The sequence below is a fragment of the Epargyreus clarus genome, unplaced genomic scaffold (genome assembly GCF_041222505.1).
Source record: "Epargyreus clarus isolate Ecla_fem2 unplaced genomic scaffold, WU_Ecla_fem_2.2 ptg000021l, whole genome shotgun sequence".
Classification (NCBI taxonomy): Eukaryota; Metazoa; Arthropoda; class Insecta; order Lepidoptera; family Hesperiidae; genus Epargyreus; species Epargyreus clarus.
This window is the reverse complement of record NW_027332228.1, coordinates 11,723,395-11,740,825: the sequence shown is the minus strand read 5'-3', so window position 1 is coordinate 11,740,825 and position 17,431 is coordinate 11,723,395. Positions and strand designations below refer to the sequence as shown.

The following is a 17,431-nucleotide window of genomic DNA, read 5'->3' as shown; positions in this document are numbered from 1 at the left end:
TTGTTTAAAATCCGAGCAAGTTTATTTACCGTTCGAACAATAATTTATTTCATTCACATTAAAAATATGTATTTGAAATTGTGATCAAATAAAAGCAACATCCGTACTTCCACATGATACGAAATACAAAGAAATGTTGCGAAAAATGCTTATCATTTACAATGCTGTAATTTGTATTTAAATTATTACTTTCAATTACCTTGAAACATACACATGCGTAGATTTATGTTGAATGGAAACGCCTTCTACCTTTTTAAGTGGACACGGTGCTAGTCATCTCCTTTAACCGACTTTTTATATGTTTAGTTTAAAATGCATTATACACTTTATAGTATATTCGAGATTCCGCGCTATCTATCTTGTATACCTACTTTGTATATTCTTGTCAAAGTCCCATCAAAATTGAACCATTATTGCCAAAAAAAAGATAGATCAATAGTTTTTTATAAAGATTTATTTTGAGTTTATTTCGAAATGCGAAGTCGTGGTTACGAATGGAAGCTTATAAAATAGCTTTATGATTATTTAGAATTTAAAAATAATCGGTACACAATAAATTTAATTTACCAAATTTGTACATATATGTTGAGATGACAAGCACTATTCCTTTTTTACCGTGCACTTCTATTACTTATGTGTTTCATGTAGATGTATTCTACATCAATTAACATTTACAAAGTAGGCTGATTTTAAATTCATATGTACCTACCTAATTTATTGCAACTATGTAACAACTGTAACGTTTAAAGATATAGAATGGATTGAAATATGACAACCACATAAGTATTGTAGGCTGTATATATTTACTTGTAAGTGATTATTTAAGTAAATTGCTAAGTGGTATCATTTGTAAAATGTTGTATCTCTATACTAATTATAATGTAAAATGTGTAAATATGTTACTTAGCATATTATGTAGTTCATTATAGTACTCAAGTCTTATTTAAAATTGAAATGAAAATTTTGTATTATTTATTATCTATCTTTACACGTGCACTTGATATTAGCATATCATTTTGTATTGACTACGGAAATTAGGAATTAACTAAATTTACCGAAAGTAAAGGTATTATACACTGAAACTATTTCTGTCATATCTAAGGAAACGTTTTCTTGAATACTTTATGAAGAATTAATAGGAATAATTGTAACTGTAGGAATTGTTATAACTATTTTCTTACTAAATAATTAAATTAGAGACCTGACACTTATGGTAGTATAAGTAACAGAATAAAGATTTAACAATCTTCGAGTATATAACTTGTACTAAGGTAACTACAATTAAATCAGAATGCTTTAACTTCTAACACTTCTAAGAGCTAACACTTTAGATACATTTCATAGTTGTGAAGTGCTAAGTGATTTATGATAAGTACTCGTATATACTCAAATTTGGCGACGCACTCCGTGCTTTTTGATTCAAAGAACTCGACTACTTGTCAGTTGCGTCAACCACTTGTTTCGTCAGAGAGCACTCCACTTGATATTTATTTGTATTTAAATCCCAGCTACTAGTCGATCGTCAGCAGATAATCTGTCGTATGAAAAGCAGTGGGCGGAGCAGTGACTGGCAAACTGACACACAATGTCCCCAAATAAACGGTCGAGCATTAAATGGGTGGCCGCAATTTGACAGTCATTATGAGCTAAGATATTATCATACAATGAACACCCGAAAGAAGGCTAAAACACACACGGTACGGTGTCGCGTCGTAGCACGTCGTAACGTAGTGTAGTGATGTCGCGTCGTCGAAATGTACGATTTGTATCGTAAGAAAATTGTTGACGAAATTCTCCGTATATTTTCTAAAGTAATTCCTTATTCATGATGGAAAAAATGGATAGACTCAGCATTCGCGAACGATGGAAATCTCTCTGCGGAAAATATCGCCAGTTTTTATCATCTATTATAACATTGTGATTTTTTATGATGCAGTCGTAGGTATCCACGACGCGATGTCGTAATGTTACACGACGTCGCAACGTGCCACTACGCGACGCCCTATCATGTGCACTACTTACTATGCATTTAGCTGATACATGCTTGTTAATACGAAGGTTGCAGTAACATCGCATTTATTCGATTAAAAATTCTTCAGTCTTATAAATCATTTATTGAAAGCAATCTTGATGGTATTTGGCCATGGCTTTTCTGTGTTTGGCGATTGATTGCGACACCTCTATTCAATTGAAGATCAGATACACTTATCGTGTCACACGAGTTGTTAATAATGTCTGCTGACGATTTTGTCTCTTTGACTTCCTCATGTTTTGTCATGCCTATGGGTATGTTGACGTAATTTTCAGATAACCTCATAGTTCACATAACAAGTCTACCTACGCGTGATACAGCTTCAATTTATAAGTCGACGTCATTATTTTTAAAACGTCCTACATACCAACCTTTGCATTCAACTTTGTAGAGCGATCTTACGTCAGCCGTTTAATTAAATTACTTCGCGGCAAACTCTTTCGTAAACGAATGCACCGATGTCATTTGGGGTCAACGATTAAGGAACAAAACTGTATAATTGTAACGCCCATGCCTCATAATTAAGTAAACGCCTACCAGATTAAATGGGACCTTGATTTCTCTTTCAGCATGGTATTTCGTTTAAGTTCACCGAAAATGTTCTTCACTCAAAGGTCGGTTTTAATTGGTCGGGTCATACAGCTTTTGTGATTGACTCGTGGGTGTGTGTTGAAAAGTTTATTACAGTTCCACATAACACCTTTTGTGCGAAATTGTTCTTGCGTGACGTGTAGGCATATGTTTTTAAAACTTTAACCTTCGTGTGGGATTTGTGTACATGGCGCTACGCCTCTTATACTCTTGATGTAAGATAATTGAATATCTCCATACTAAAATTACACAATTTGAATGTGAAATATCGTGAAGAGGTTAATTTATTTTTTTGACGGATTTGAATTGATTTCGATATTTTGGTACGTAATATAAAGATTAAATCGCATTTCTTTACACATTAACATATTTAACAAAAATATATGCTGCAAAATTATCACAGTGAATACATATTTTAATAATTGTGTGAAAGTAAAGATGTGTCGAGATATCTATAATTGATTTTGCAAATCAATAAAAGTCAACTGTCTTTCTATGATTTCAAAATAACTAAAATAACATAATATCTTACTTAAGTTTCTTCATACGATATGAATAATGTGCTCTGTCCCAGGAGCTCCCGATTCTGTGCGTTCAGACAGACAGGCTCCGGCATTCCTTAAAACGGTTTGAAGGACCCACTAGAAACAGAAGCGGGTGTGAAGTTTAGTCACTTATGGTCACCCATTCAACCTATCATTAATATCATTTAATTCCTCTTCCTGACACAACTCCGATAAAACAATTTAAACTCATATATTTTAAAGTCGAATAAATTAGCAACTGCGTTTGTTTTTAAACTAGATGTTCATTAATTAATTATTTAATTAAGCGCATTGAATGTAAGCAGACAGATGCAGTAATAAGGAAGTTCTTTTTATCTAGACCTCCTAAAGATTTTAGAGCGCGATTGTTTTAATGACATATGAGGCTGCGTATCAATTAGAGGCACGCTGGCAGTGAATGTTCGTTGTTGAATATGTACAGACATAGAGCGTGTCAGGCACGTGTCGTGACATACAAAACAATATTTTTCTATAAAAATTGCATTAACGTACTTCTATCTATTGTGAAACGTCACCATACAGGTCTGACGCGCAATGATTCCCGGGTTCGATCCCCGACCAGACATATCTAAATAATGAATTAGATTTCTGTTTCTGCGTCTGGGTGTTTGTGTATTTCGAAACGTCGAAAAAAATATTGTTCTAAGATAGGAATAGCAAACGAGCTAGCAGTCCACCAGATAATAAATCACTGCAGACCATAGGGTAGGTACATTACGACTAATATGATTAAGGTATCTCTACCTTTTTCTATCAGAGTGACAGGTCTACTATACTCTAAGTATGGAATATGTTATTGTTATACTATTTATGGGCTTAGTCCTGATACAAGATATCAGCATCTTAAACTAAAACTTCAAAAGCGGCGAATTAAACAATGGCTTACTCTTATAGTCATTGTATAGATATTAATTTGATAGGTGGTCTTTCCCTTATTTAGTGTTTAAGTGGTCTGCCTTATTACTTATTGTAAATCACAATTACTGACCAAAACATATTTTTGCTTGTTAAATTGTACTTTTTTGTTTTGTTATTATTAATGTTATTTATAGCGTATGTAAACAATGTTGTAAATACTAATATATTTATAGATGCTCTAAAAAGTTTTAATTAAATGAGATCTGTGACAAAATTAAATGTTACAATGTAAATAAATTATATTGATTATCTCTTTCAAGTCAATACAAAGTTACAAGTCAACTGCTTAAATTACATGACTCCCACATTTTAGAGGACTCCAACGATATGTTAACGACATATATGTTGTGTTTGGACTGCAAAGCGTACCAAAAATAGGGCACATATATCCATATGTGTATACACGTTATGTATAAAATCTCTTCTTTACCTTCTGCAATCGGATAAAAAATATATTTTCTAAAGTAGATATCTCTTACAATTTATACATGGTACCTCGTTTTATTATGATAACCATAAAGCACTTTGCAAATTATTGTTTGTTTAATACGCAATCGCACCATTTTATTGACAAAGATTACATAACATTTAAATAAATAAAATTAAACATACCATTCTTCGTGAAGAATGGTATGTTATGTAATCTTTAAAATTAACTTTTAATAACCGTGGTTCATAAAAGTTAATTTTATTCGATATTTCTATTTATTGTTTTAATAGTGAAGAAATAACGATATAACCGTAGTAAGCAATTGTCCCCTTACCATAAGTTTCTAAAACATCCCACAATTTTACGTTACGTTTACTCAATCCATTATTCTGTTCCGTTTGCTTCAGTAGACTGAGTAGTTACTCACACAATAGTTCTGATACAAGGCGCTGATTAGAATTTGTTTGGGCAAATACATAAACAAATACCAAAAAAGTAATATTTGTCAAAACGTAAAAACTCATGGTAGGGGTACCAAAGAGTTTCTGTTATGATCGTATATAATTGAGGATTAATATTCACCTGGCGTACTTAAACTATTAATTCCCAATCTAATTTCCACCGGGAGTTGAACACTCCACACTTTCCATTGGTTCGAATAGCAACTACATTTGTTATCTTAATTACATAACCCTATTATCAAGAAACAGGGCCGGATTTGAAGGAGGGGTGCCTAGGGGCCCCCATGTGAGAGGGGCGCCTATGCTAGAGAAAAATAATACAAATTTCGACTGGTCAGCCACTATATTATATAGCAATAGTTAAACTTAATGAACTCTTCTTATAATTGAATAATTATTTGTTGAATTAATTTTGTTTTTTAGCAATAAATATTTGGAAGACTTGATGGAAATAATCCTTTTATTCGGATAAAAAATAAGAATAGTAGATAATAGATTCGAGGGAATTCGTCTTTGTTCCAGGTTCTCCAGACCTTCAAATTCGGCTCTGTCTGGAACTGAAGAAAGTGATTTATTGCAAATTGATTTCCTTTATCTAATTGAATAAAGCATTGTGTATATTCTAAAATTTATTTAAACTCAATATGAAACGTATGTTCTCGAATAACATTTTATTATAGAAACTTATAACTTACTAGCATGTAGTATTGTATTGATCGATCAATATCGATTAAGTATGTCAGGTACAACAAACCTATGACTACCCTCAAAATAAATGAGTCCTTACATTAAGTCAGTTACAACTGTATGGCTGTTTTTACAAAAATGATTGGTTTTGTATTTGTTTACGTATTTGCCCATACATTTCCAATCAGAGCACCTAGCGGACTGTATCAGAACTGATTGGATATGTGTGGGAAATACGTAAACAAATACAAGAATAGTCATTTTTGTGAAAACCTAAAAACTCATACTAAAGGTACAGTCATGCTTTGTATATATCCTTTGTACCATATAAAACATGTATGCATGTAATTACTTTGTTGATTGTTATAGTACACGGCAGTTTATCCAGTAATTACAGTCGCAAAAAATAAAAGCGATTATTTTCTTCCCTCGAATCTATTATCTACTTAGTGTGAAGGATATCTATAACAATAACAAAACGGTGTGTAATTAACACTGGCAGTAGATACATGTGTGATATGCAACGTTATAATTAAAATAAGACAAAAGAATCAAACGGTGATAAATCCTGTAACACAGGGGTTCTCAAACTGTGTACGGAGGTGTCAGATGATACGCAACATTCGCCTTCAGATCACATCAAAATATAACAAAAATTTGAGAAGTTATACGCTGAAAAGCAAATTATTCTCATAATAGTACATTACAATACGAGGACGAAAAATTTTTTTCTGACAAGTGTGAGTTTGCAGGCCGAGCCGCAGGCGAGGACTGCAATCACACGAGTCAGAAAAACATTTTTCGTCCGCGTGTTGTATAAAATTTTATATTACGGGGTCGGAAATGGGGGTTTTGCGCACGCGAAGCGTGCGTAAAACGTCAATTTACGCACGCCGTGATATAAACAATCTTAATTTTTTTTATGTTTTAATAGCGTTTTTCTTAAGTAATAAAGTTATTTTAAGCTATATTTATAAATATTACATACATGTGCGTCTTATTTATGAGGAGCATCGCAATGTTTTTTAATTTACGTCTGGAAATTAGGTATGCAGGTATGCTATGATAAGTGGCCCATATACTTTAGTAATTAACCTCAGATTGAACTGAAGTTCCACTGGAGGTCGGCCATAGATGCTTTGGTACCCTGAGGACTAAGTTAGAATGACTCATTTATTTTTTTAATGAGATGGTATTTTATTTACCATTTACACTAATTAATAATAAGGATTAAACTTATCATAAAATAAATTAGTCATACATCACGCATCACTCATGGAAGTGGCTTTCCCTGACTGCGCTTTCTCAACTAGAACACATCAATTTACAGTAGGTACCATTAGTCATAATTAGGTGTGGCGGAGTTGAACTACGAGTTTAAAAGGATTCGTGGTAAAAGTTTGGGAACCACAGTACCACGTAACCGCGCGAACACATAGTTTGAATGTCACGACCACTGGCCCATGACTGGCCTTCAAATGCGGTGATGTGAACTTTGGAATACGACACCCACTTGCATTCGTAAAGTGGGCCAAATGTAGGTATATCGAATTTGCTTGCCAGTCGAAAAATACGTGATCCGTATCAATTAACCGAATGTTAGTTGATTTTCATAGATAAAGTACTGTAGTGTAAATAGTAATGGAGTTAATTCTATTGAGCTTGACGGAATCATAATGCAGTGAAATATACTTATTTTATCGGAACTCGAGCTCAACTGAGAAGATCCGGTAAGAAACTTAGTGGGTTTGTCTTTATTCCATTTTCATTAAGTATACTTACGTACATATCGTATTTTATTTATGCCAAAATTTTATTATATACAATGAATAAAGAGCTTGCCTGACATTTCTCATACCTAAACAGCAGCGCTTAACACTGCCGTTATTAGGTAGAAACAGGTGTGGCCGTGGTGCCGCCAGAGCAGAAACAAAAAGTTCTGCCTCTATATGTCTCTACCTCCAAAATACATAATATTGGATAAGACATTTATAATTGACACAATGCTTAAAACTACAAACGATGGTTTAATAATAAGAACAAGATATTAAATTACATAATTAATGATTTTTATTTCAATAGTAGAGTGAATTGTCATTCTGAATATATTTTTTTGAGAAACTTTAATGTGCAATAAGTGCACGCTTTCAAAATTATACATTTACGTAATGTTACATTTAAAAGGTTACTATTAATCAGAATTGGTACCTTTATTGTCCGTGAGTGTACCAATCTGTCAAATACATTATTTTGTAATGAGCATCCGTTACCAACTGTTAATTTCGCAATCCAATCTAAAAGGTGTCATATTATTTCAATCAACGCCTAGACTGTACACGAAAACGTGATCTAGCTGATAATATCTGTCTTATTCGTTTACTTTGTACTTAGTCTGTTAGTCAATTTTCATCATGAAATGTATTATTTTATGTAAAACGTTAAATCTGTCTAGATTTCATTTATTACTTAGATTTTTAGGTTGGTGATTAATGTGCGTCCAGCTCAAAGTCAAACAATGTTTGGGTCTGTTCCTTCTCATGCGGGATAATAACTGCGTGCGTATTTTACCCGCATGCGTGACTTATCCACTGGAATCTCTCCGCATCCTGCGTGCGGGTGGCTTACATAATATCTTATATATAAAATTCTCATGTCCCAATGTTAGTTACCGTACTCCTCCGAAATGGCTTTGCCGATTTTCACCAAATTTTATATGCATATTCAGTAGGTCTGAGAATCAGATACTATCTATTTTTCATATCCCTAAGTGTTAAAGGTTGTTCACGCTTAACATTTTTTTATTTAGATCGCAACACAACGTTTGCCGGGTCAGCTAGTAATCTATAAAACGATGGGACGTGAGTATCATGCATGCGGTCCAAAACCCGGCGTGATAAGTAAAAGATATGTAAGATGCTAAAGTAACAGTTATAACCGTTATGAAAATTATAAGTAAATGAAAAAATATACTTAGTAAGCTAACGAAAGCAGGTATATTAACGCAGACCCAGAATATAAATCTAGGCTAAGATAAATATTAGATGTCAGCCCGACTAGGAATCAAACTCGGAACCCTAGGCGTGTCAGTAGTCTAGTATAAAGAAAAATGGATATATTGTATACATATGTAATTTATACAAGTAATTTAGTGTAGAGCACTCACATAATTCTACAAGTACTAGTCTATATTATTTTCGAAATAAAATAAAATAAAAATAAAATAGCTTTAAAATTGAATTGCACTGTAAAGAATGTGAAACACTGCAACATTGTTAACTGTAATATGATAATTGCTGAATGTAATAAAAGCTATAAATCAATTTGTAGTTATTATAGTAGTTAAGGCGCAGTTTAATTACAAACTATGTGATTAAAGTTACCACATTTTTATACGAACAAAATAGAAGTGCATTTGACTTATGTAAAGTGAGCATAACACATGCGTTGCAGAGATCGTCGTCAACAACGCATTACTGTCCCACTGCTGGGCACGGGTCTCCTCTCATTATGAGTAGGATTAGGCCATAGTCTACCGCGCTGGCCAAGTGCATATTGGTAGTCTTCACATACCATTGAGTTTTTTTTTTTATAAATCTCTCAGGTATGCAGGTTTCCTCACGATGTTTTCCTTCACCGTTCAGCAAGTGATAATTACTTTCTAATACGCACATAACTTTTGAAAAATCAGAGGTCCGTGCCTAGGATTAGAACCTCGGACCCCTCGATCGAGAGGCCGAGTTTGTTAACCACTAAGCTATCACTGCTGTTGCAGAGATAATTTATTGTATTTGTATAGTGGTAAAATTTCAAAAACTTGAAAATCCTCAAAATATGCAGATAATATGAATATGGAAGTTATATTTCATAGTATCCATATTTTACTTAGCCCACTTAAGATATGAACTGTGTAAAGACACAAAAACATTGTGCATACTCGATCTGTTTATCCAGGGCGTCCAATGTTGGAATCCCAAGCAAGCTAAGCTCGAATTTTTCAAAGCTGTACCGGTAATGAATAACATCATGAGGAAACCTAAACAACTAACAGTTCTAAAAAATGTTTTCAAAGGTATGTAAAGTCTACCAATACGCACTTGGCCAGCGGTGTGGACTATGGCCTAAACCCCACACACTCTGAGAGGAGACCCGTGTCCAGCAGTGAAACAGTAAATGGTTGACGACGGTGACTGGATAAAATACGTTTACTTAAGTATATAATTTAAAACTTGTATTTCTTATGTATACATTAAACAATTGACCGATCATCGCCTTAAATAAAGTTACAGTGTAAGTACGAGTAAAAGCATTATATTTAAGTGATTTCAGAAGCGGTAAAGTATTAATATAATGTTACTAGCAATCTTTATTGACAGCATTTACATTTTACAAGAATTAAATATAATTAATAATAATATATATGTACAAGCTTATGTAAGCAAATTATTGAGTAGATTGATTGATTTTTTTTTATTTTTGTATATTAAAGGAGTATTACAAAAAAAATAAAGAATGCTACTAATAATAAAGGCTACTGTCGCCCATGGACATCTGTAATCCACCTTAGATAATATTAAATTCCTACCCGACATCGGCCACAGATGCGCCTCTATCCCTGAGGACTAAGTTGCTGTTAATAAAGCAGCGCTTAATGCTTTTTTAGGCAGAAATAGGTGTGGCGGTGCAGTATATAGTACAGGTGTGGCGGTGGTGCCGCCTGAGTCGAACCACGAAAAGCTCTACCACAATTAAATGTGGTGTTGACAATGTTACTAAATATAAATTAATCAATAAAATACTTGTATGTTTGTAATCTGTTTAAAGTGTAATTATAAACATTTTAATCCTAAATGGCTTCTCGCTTGGTTTTAATAATGTATGAGCGAGTAACATATACAAAATTCAATTTTGAAATACATTCATTATTGAAACAAGTTATACATAGCTCTAAATAATAAATTGCTAATTAAGCTCATACGTTGCACAGCTCATTGGACTTCCGTAAACAAACTTTCGGATTTCCTAACAAAACAATGTAAAGGACGAAAAATACGTCTTGAATTAATTTATTGGAACAACAAGCTTCAGGGCTTACAACCGAAATAAATGTTTCGATTTTATATAATCAGTGTTGTTAAATTTTTTTAAGGGGATTTACTATTATTTTTTGTTTATTGATTTTTTAATTTTACATGAAAGAAAAGGAAGAAAGGTCCTCTTAAGAACTATTATTGATCGTCCTTTATAGTTTTTAAGCGGTTAAAAATTAAAGAATTAAAAAAATAATAAATGTACTCTTATGGCACATATTGTTAAAAATAAAATGGGGCTGACGACTCTTTATACAAGTAACGAGGTTTTTTTAAACTTTTTTGTTCTTGCTCGTTCATGAACAACGGTAACACATTTTATAATCGTTAAGAAATAAAAGCTGGCCAAGTTTAAATCAGATAATGGGTGATATCTCGATTTTTGCCCTTTTTATTTCTATTGATATCGTAGTCACCATAGTCTATATAAACTATTTGTATAAAACCCTGATGCTTTTAGGTATGTACTTTGAACGCAAGTGATTTTTACGCGACTGCGGAGAGTAATGTTTTCCGAGCGTATGTTTGTATGTCTCATTGTTTGGCACGCCCTAGAGCCCAAAGGCCCAAAGGCTTTTAGCATAATATAGGTATATCGCAGGACTTCTTTAAAATTTTGGGAGTGACAGTCCAATTGTTTTTATAATTATTCTATGATCTAAATAGGTATTTTCAAAAATTTGATATATCCAACCAGCATTTGCCATCGTAGATTATTTAAAAAAAAAAAAAAAAAAAAACGTATTCCGACAGATTTTGCCGCCGCGGACTAAGTGAGGTTAAGGCTATTCATTAGATTTAGTGACTGTAATACGAACGAATCGTAATGTCATTTGATCTTACTAGCTTACCTATTTGGTGACTTTCGGATATTGTGCCAACTATATCCACATCTGTTCACCGTCATGCGATAGTTGTTATTTACTTAAAGCTAGATAAATAGGTTAGTAGTCCATTGCTGAGGAACTTGATATTTGAAACGATCGCCTTGTTGCTTGGTTTTACTTTACTTACCTTTTATTACTTGTTTGTTTCTAGAAGTAAATTGATTATAATCATTAGGTTCTTAAGATATATAGCCACTGGAGAAAGTATCCGGTAAAAGGGACGTTACCATCACAATGTGTAGTAAAAATTATAAGAAATGTATGTCTTTAGGCTGACCGCCCATTAGTTACTATGATGCGAGTGATAGTTGCGTAAGCTATCATCTTGTCGCTAAAGTAACTGAGTAATTGCTTAATCTGCTGCTGCTAGGGCGTCCAATTTTGTTGTTTGAGCCACCGACGAATGTACATGTTTGACTTTATCCGAATAATTTGTAAACAGTCGATTGTCTACGCGTCTAAATAGATGTAAAAGTTACTTGATAGTCGTCGAACAACGTTTGGGGCGTCCTATTGTCGTCTTGTAAGATACATGTTTGATTTCATCCGAAAAATCTGTAAATATTCGATTGTCTACGCGTATATACATTTAAATGAAAAAGCTACTCGATAGTCGCCAAGCAACTTTTGACAGTCACGTTCGTCGGTAATGCTACAATTTTCTCAAATAGTAGGTAGACAGTAGGCGGCTTGGCTTTGTCCCTGTAGTACCGGGACCAGAATAGGTACGGTATCCCCTGCCTGTCGTAAGAGGCGACTAAAAGGGGCTTCCGTGGTTGCGGGCGGCAAGAGTGGGAGCAGCATATTTTTTTCAGTTAATATTCAATAAGATACAAATTTTATGTTTTTGTAGGCTCTTTTTCGGGTTCAACCCTAAAATGTTTTCTTGAAATGATTCTTTTGAACTGGTTTTTGTTTTCAATGCGAATAAGGTAAGTAAACATAACTATTACAGCGTTGTTATTCAATTATTGTTTATATCAACGAGATAATGTCAATCCGTGTTATTTATAACCATATTTCAACACGCGGGCGATACCATTTGACTTCAAGAACTATTAATATTAATTACCAAGCGATTACCTAAAATAGTATGTATTTCTTAGTAGAAATTATAGTAAACATGTACGCATTTAAAGTACGATTTATTTTATAGCACATTATTTTTTATGGACCAGTATTTTTTAATTGTGGTAAATGATTAGTAGCGTTTGCAGTATTTATAAATTAGTTGTGTAATTTGTAAAAGAAAAGTTCAAACATTTGGTTATTAGATTATTGAAATATTTTGTTGAGGAATTACAAGATCTTTTATTGTATGCATCAAAGGTTGAGCACAGGAATATGAATGCATTATACGTTTTGTTTTATTTTTACCAAACACGAAGCAATTTGGAAGCTAAGAAAATGAGTATTTCAAGAAAAAATTGTCAGTGCTTTTGCTTTTCTGCAAAATATTAGCAATAGTTTTACTGATCTGTTGTAGAGAGAGTAGTATATCTGCGATAGAGGTGGTGAGGTAAACTTGAACATTGAATCCTTTGAACATTGAATTGGTTGCACAACTATTAATTATTATAAAAAAAGAAAGACTGCCTAAACATAATTCGCTCAAAGGGAAGTAATGCTTTTGTAGCCTATCTTTCTCACAGTTTAAACGAATACAACGATATGTTATATTTTAAAATCCGTCGAGACGTTTTTGATATAAGGCGTGCCAAAAAATTAAGCATATTATACTCGTACATAAGCTCGCTCAACCTCCGCTAAAAATAATAGGAAAATATTGCATTACACTCTCATCTGGCACTTTTAAGGCGTCAGGTCGGAGTTTCCTTATACTAAGTATTACGAAACAAGTTATCCAAAGATTGAAAAATATCAATTACGTGTTGCGGTTGTCGCAGATGAGAAGGTGTCAGGTAAGGCAGGTTTAAGATGGTACTTGACACCAAGAGCCACGAGTGTACCATAAGGTAATTGGCGACAGCCACAGGTGTCAGTTTTAATTATAGCTGTATGTTAATTTTTTCGGTTAAGATTGGCCGTTTTTTGAAAATGATGTAAAATATAAACTTTGAAATTACTTTCAATAAAATTACATTAATAATTTTAATTAAAATAAGCGTTTGTATAAAGCTGGAATAAAAAAAAAATATATTAATTGTCATTAATTAATTTTAAATAAACGAACTTTAATCGTAACGCTTTTCAATTTATGCATTTCTTTATTTTTTGTGTTCTTTATGTACAATGAAATCAATATGTCAAATAAATTTAACAATAAATCAAAAATATTAAACAAATCTACACTGTATCTGTATTGTTTCTCAAAATAAGAAAACCAATCGTATTAATTGCAGCTAGTTAGCTTATTTCTATTAACTACTTTTTATTATATAATTTATACATATATGTGTACATTTTAGACACCATTAACATTTTGACATTGTCTATTCTGTATACATAGGTGGCATAAAATACTCAAAGATACACAATTAATTATAACCAGATATATATAGATGTTATATGTAATGTTTAGATGCGAGTGTGACTCCCAAACCCAGAGAAAGGTAAGCTGGAGCAATAGTCGACGCTTATCTTAAATTAACGTTCTGCCGGATACAAGTCCAAAGATCGTGGTCCACATCACTTCCTTTATCTGTTTCCTTCGAGAAACATGACAGTGTTCTAAATTATTGTACCTAATTTAAACCTGTGCAGTAGGGGTGTGAAAAATAATCTACTATTTTAGGTGTAATAATCAATTTTCAAAAATGTTTTCTCAAAATAATTATTGATAATCGTTTTTTTATGAGCAGTTAGCAAAGCGTGACTCGTGATCCTCTTGCTTGCTTGAACCAAGAATAACAAAGCAAATATCGTAACGAACTTATGTTATACCGGACAATTTTGAATTTAGATTCTAGAACTGATTGTTAGTAGATAATTCCTACAATATTCGATTTTTTATTAATCGATTTATTTTAGTCGTTTTCACATCCCTACTCTGTAGTCGTGTTGATTGCTTCAGCATTTCTCTTCGATCCATTTCGTCCTTATTATACGCATCTATGGATTATGTAATGCTAGGATTGTCGGCTCTATGTGGCTTTAATGTTATGTTAATTAGATGCTTGCATACTGCGGGATTTGTTTACTAATAGGAGAACGTGTGTTTTAATATTGTGGTTAGTTAATGTAATAGTTATCTAACCACTACATCAAACCATTTTGTCCAGGTTTAAATCAATAAAACTTGTTAAATTAGGTCTTAATAATCTGAATTAATTATGCCATGTTATTGTGTGTGTTTTTTTTAATATAGGAGTAGTAGACGAGCATGCAGTCCACCTAATGGTAAGTGGCTACTGCCGCCCATGAACATCTGTAATCAACCCCAGATAGGATTAGATATTCCTACAGATGCGCCGTTACCCCTGAGGACTAAGCTGGAACGCCTCGGAAGAGTATGTCTCCCTTACCACACTCTTCAAAACGGAACACAGCAGCGCCTAACACTGCTGTTATTAGGCATAGGTGTGGCGGTGGTGCCGTCGGAATCAAACCACAAAAGGGTTCTACCACCCTCCAGATTGTACTCGTATATTACTTTCTTTGCTTTCGATTATTTATGATGTTATCAGAGCTTTATGTCGCGAAAGATAAAGCATCTAACCAATACAATACTAAAACAACAAAGGCAAAAAGATCGTATAAAACTTAAAGAACAATGTTGTACATTTATTGCATTGTACAACTCACAAATGAAATGGAACGGCAATGAAATTTAATATTTAACAGTTCTGCTTGTCAACCTCTTAAACCTTCAACAATACCATAATACGTGTTAGTTACAAGAAGACGCCGTGAGTCCATTCATAATTCATTGATGACGAAAGCTCGGCATAGTTCAAAGAGTCAGATTTCAATGTTTCGCAAATATTCAGTTGTGTAGCGAGCTTATCCGAGTTATCGGTTATCAGGCGAGTTGGAGGTGCGCGCGCGTCGTACAGTTGATGTTCGCGCGTCGGGGAAGACACATCCGCTAGCCGTCGCTAGCGCCGCCTGTGTTGTGCGATAAACGTTACGAGTGGTTTTGATAATACTAACTTTAAGGTGTACGGCGGAGTTTGGACCGGTGCGTTGTGTTTGTATTACATTATTATTACTACTGTTTATATTTTTGTTGTATGCGTTATAAGATGTTCGGTGATAGTAAATTACGTTGTACATAACAAAACGGTAATGTCGAAGACATTAGAACCAAAAAAATGGTTGTTTACGCAACAGAATTACGTGGTAATAATAAGCTTTCTCTGCATAACGATATGTATATAGGAACGAATGCAAAACTGTTGCCCGTGACGAATATTTATGTCCGACACTACAATACTTATGTGATTACGATTAAACATGCCTGCTGCCAATTACGCGCTCATGTAAATTTAGCTTATTTCTAAATACTATTGCTTAAAAATCTAAGGCAATCTTATCTACTTTGAATTTAGAGGCGTATTTAGTGCGTGAGGTCTTTTTAGTTCAAAATTTAAATTAACTGCAATTCTTATGTTTTTTTTACGCCGATTTATTGTTATTTTTAAGCATTAGAACTGGTCGTGGTTGGACTGTAGGAACAATACAATTATTCTGGTGTGTTTTGTTAAAAGGATGAGTTAAGGTCTACGAGTTTAAATTTTACGCGGCCAATATAAAAAGGGAACAAAAATTAAAATAAATTTTAATGATTTACTATTGACTGTTGATGATTTAAATAAGTTGTATTACATATAAGGATATAGATCCTTATATGAAGGTGGTAGAACCCTTTGTGGTTCGACTCCGGCGGCACCACCGCCACACCTATTTCTACCTAATAACAGCAGTGTTAAGCGCTGCTGTGTTCCGGTTTGAAGGGTGTGGTAAGGGAGACAGACTTTTCCGAGGCATTCCAGCTTAGTCCTCAGGGGTAGCGGCGCATCTGTGGCCGACCTCAGGTAGGAATATCTAATCCTATCTGGGGTTGATTACAGATGTCCATGGGCGGCAGTAGCCACTTACCATCAGGTGGACTGCATGCTCGTCTGCTACTCTTATATTATAAAAAAAAAAAAAAAAAAAGATCCTTTTATTGCATTCCAACAATATGTACTACCCTTATTTTAGGCTTTATGACATTTTGGCATGCCGGCATTACCTACTTGTATGCATATCATATTTGACATAATAATCGTTTGTTAATTCTTTAATATTATTTTTAAAAACATTTATTTCTAAAATATAGCACCTCTATAAATACTTTAAATATGAAGATATAAAACTTATTTAAAATATATAATACATTTTATATAGTCGAGGTTACAGAATAATTACATGTAATTAAATTGTGGGTAATTAGAAGAGAATCATTTAATTACATAAAATTCGCATTCTGCATTACTTAAAATAAATATCATTAAAATTTTTATTTCATTAATTAAAATTTTAGAAAGATTTTTTGACTAACAGACTCTGATAAAAATAGCTTATGAAATGTTATGTTTTATATAGGTAAATTATTTTATGTAAGTGAATGCATAAATAATATTATAACAAAATTTCAATGCAATCTAGCAACATTCCTACAGAATTTTATATTATTTTTATGATTCACAACCTTGTCAGACATCGTGTTCTATGCATTAGCGATGAAATGACTAGACACGCTTCACTAAAAAATATTTATCCTATCTTGAATCGTTCCGGTAGTTATAGCACAAATCATACCTGACG

At 33.3% G+C, this 17,431-nt stretch overlaps 1 protein-coding gene across 3 annotated transcripts in view; it reads left to right on the top strand.

Annotated features, from left to right (window-relative positions):
* Positions 1-15,642: 15,642 nt before the first annotated feature.
* Positions 15,643-17,431, top strand: part of GV1 (nuclear protein GV1) — an 83,883-nt gene continuing 82,094 nt past the window's right edge. The window contains exon 1 of one of the 3 annotated variants that reach the window (XM_073084215.1): positions 15,643-15,800. The gene's annotated coding sequence lies outside the window, so the exon portion shown is untranslated. Of the gene's footprint in view, positions 15,810-17,431 lie in introns of all 3 variants that reach the window. The other 2 variants (XM_073084217.1, XM_073084218.1) reach the window with 2 other exon arrangements.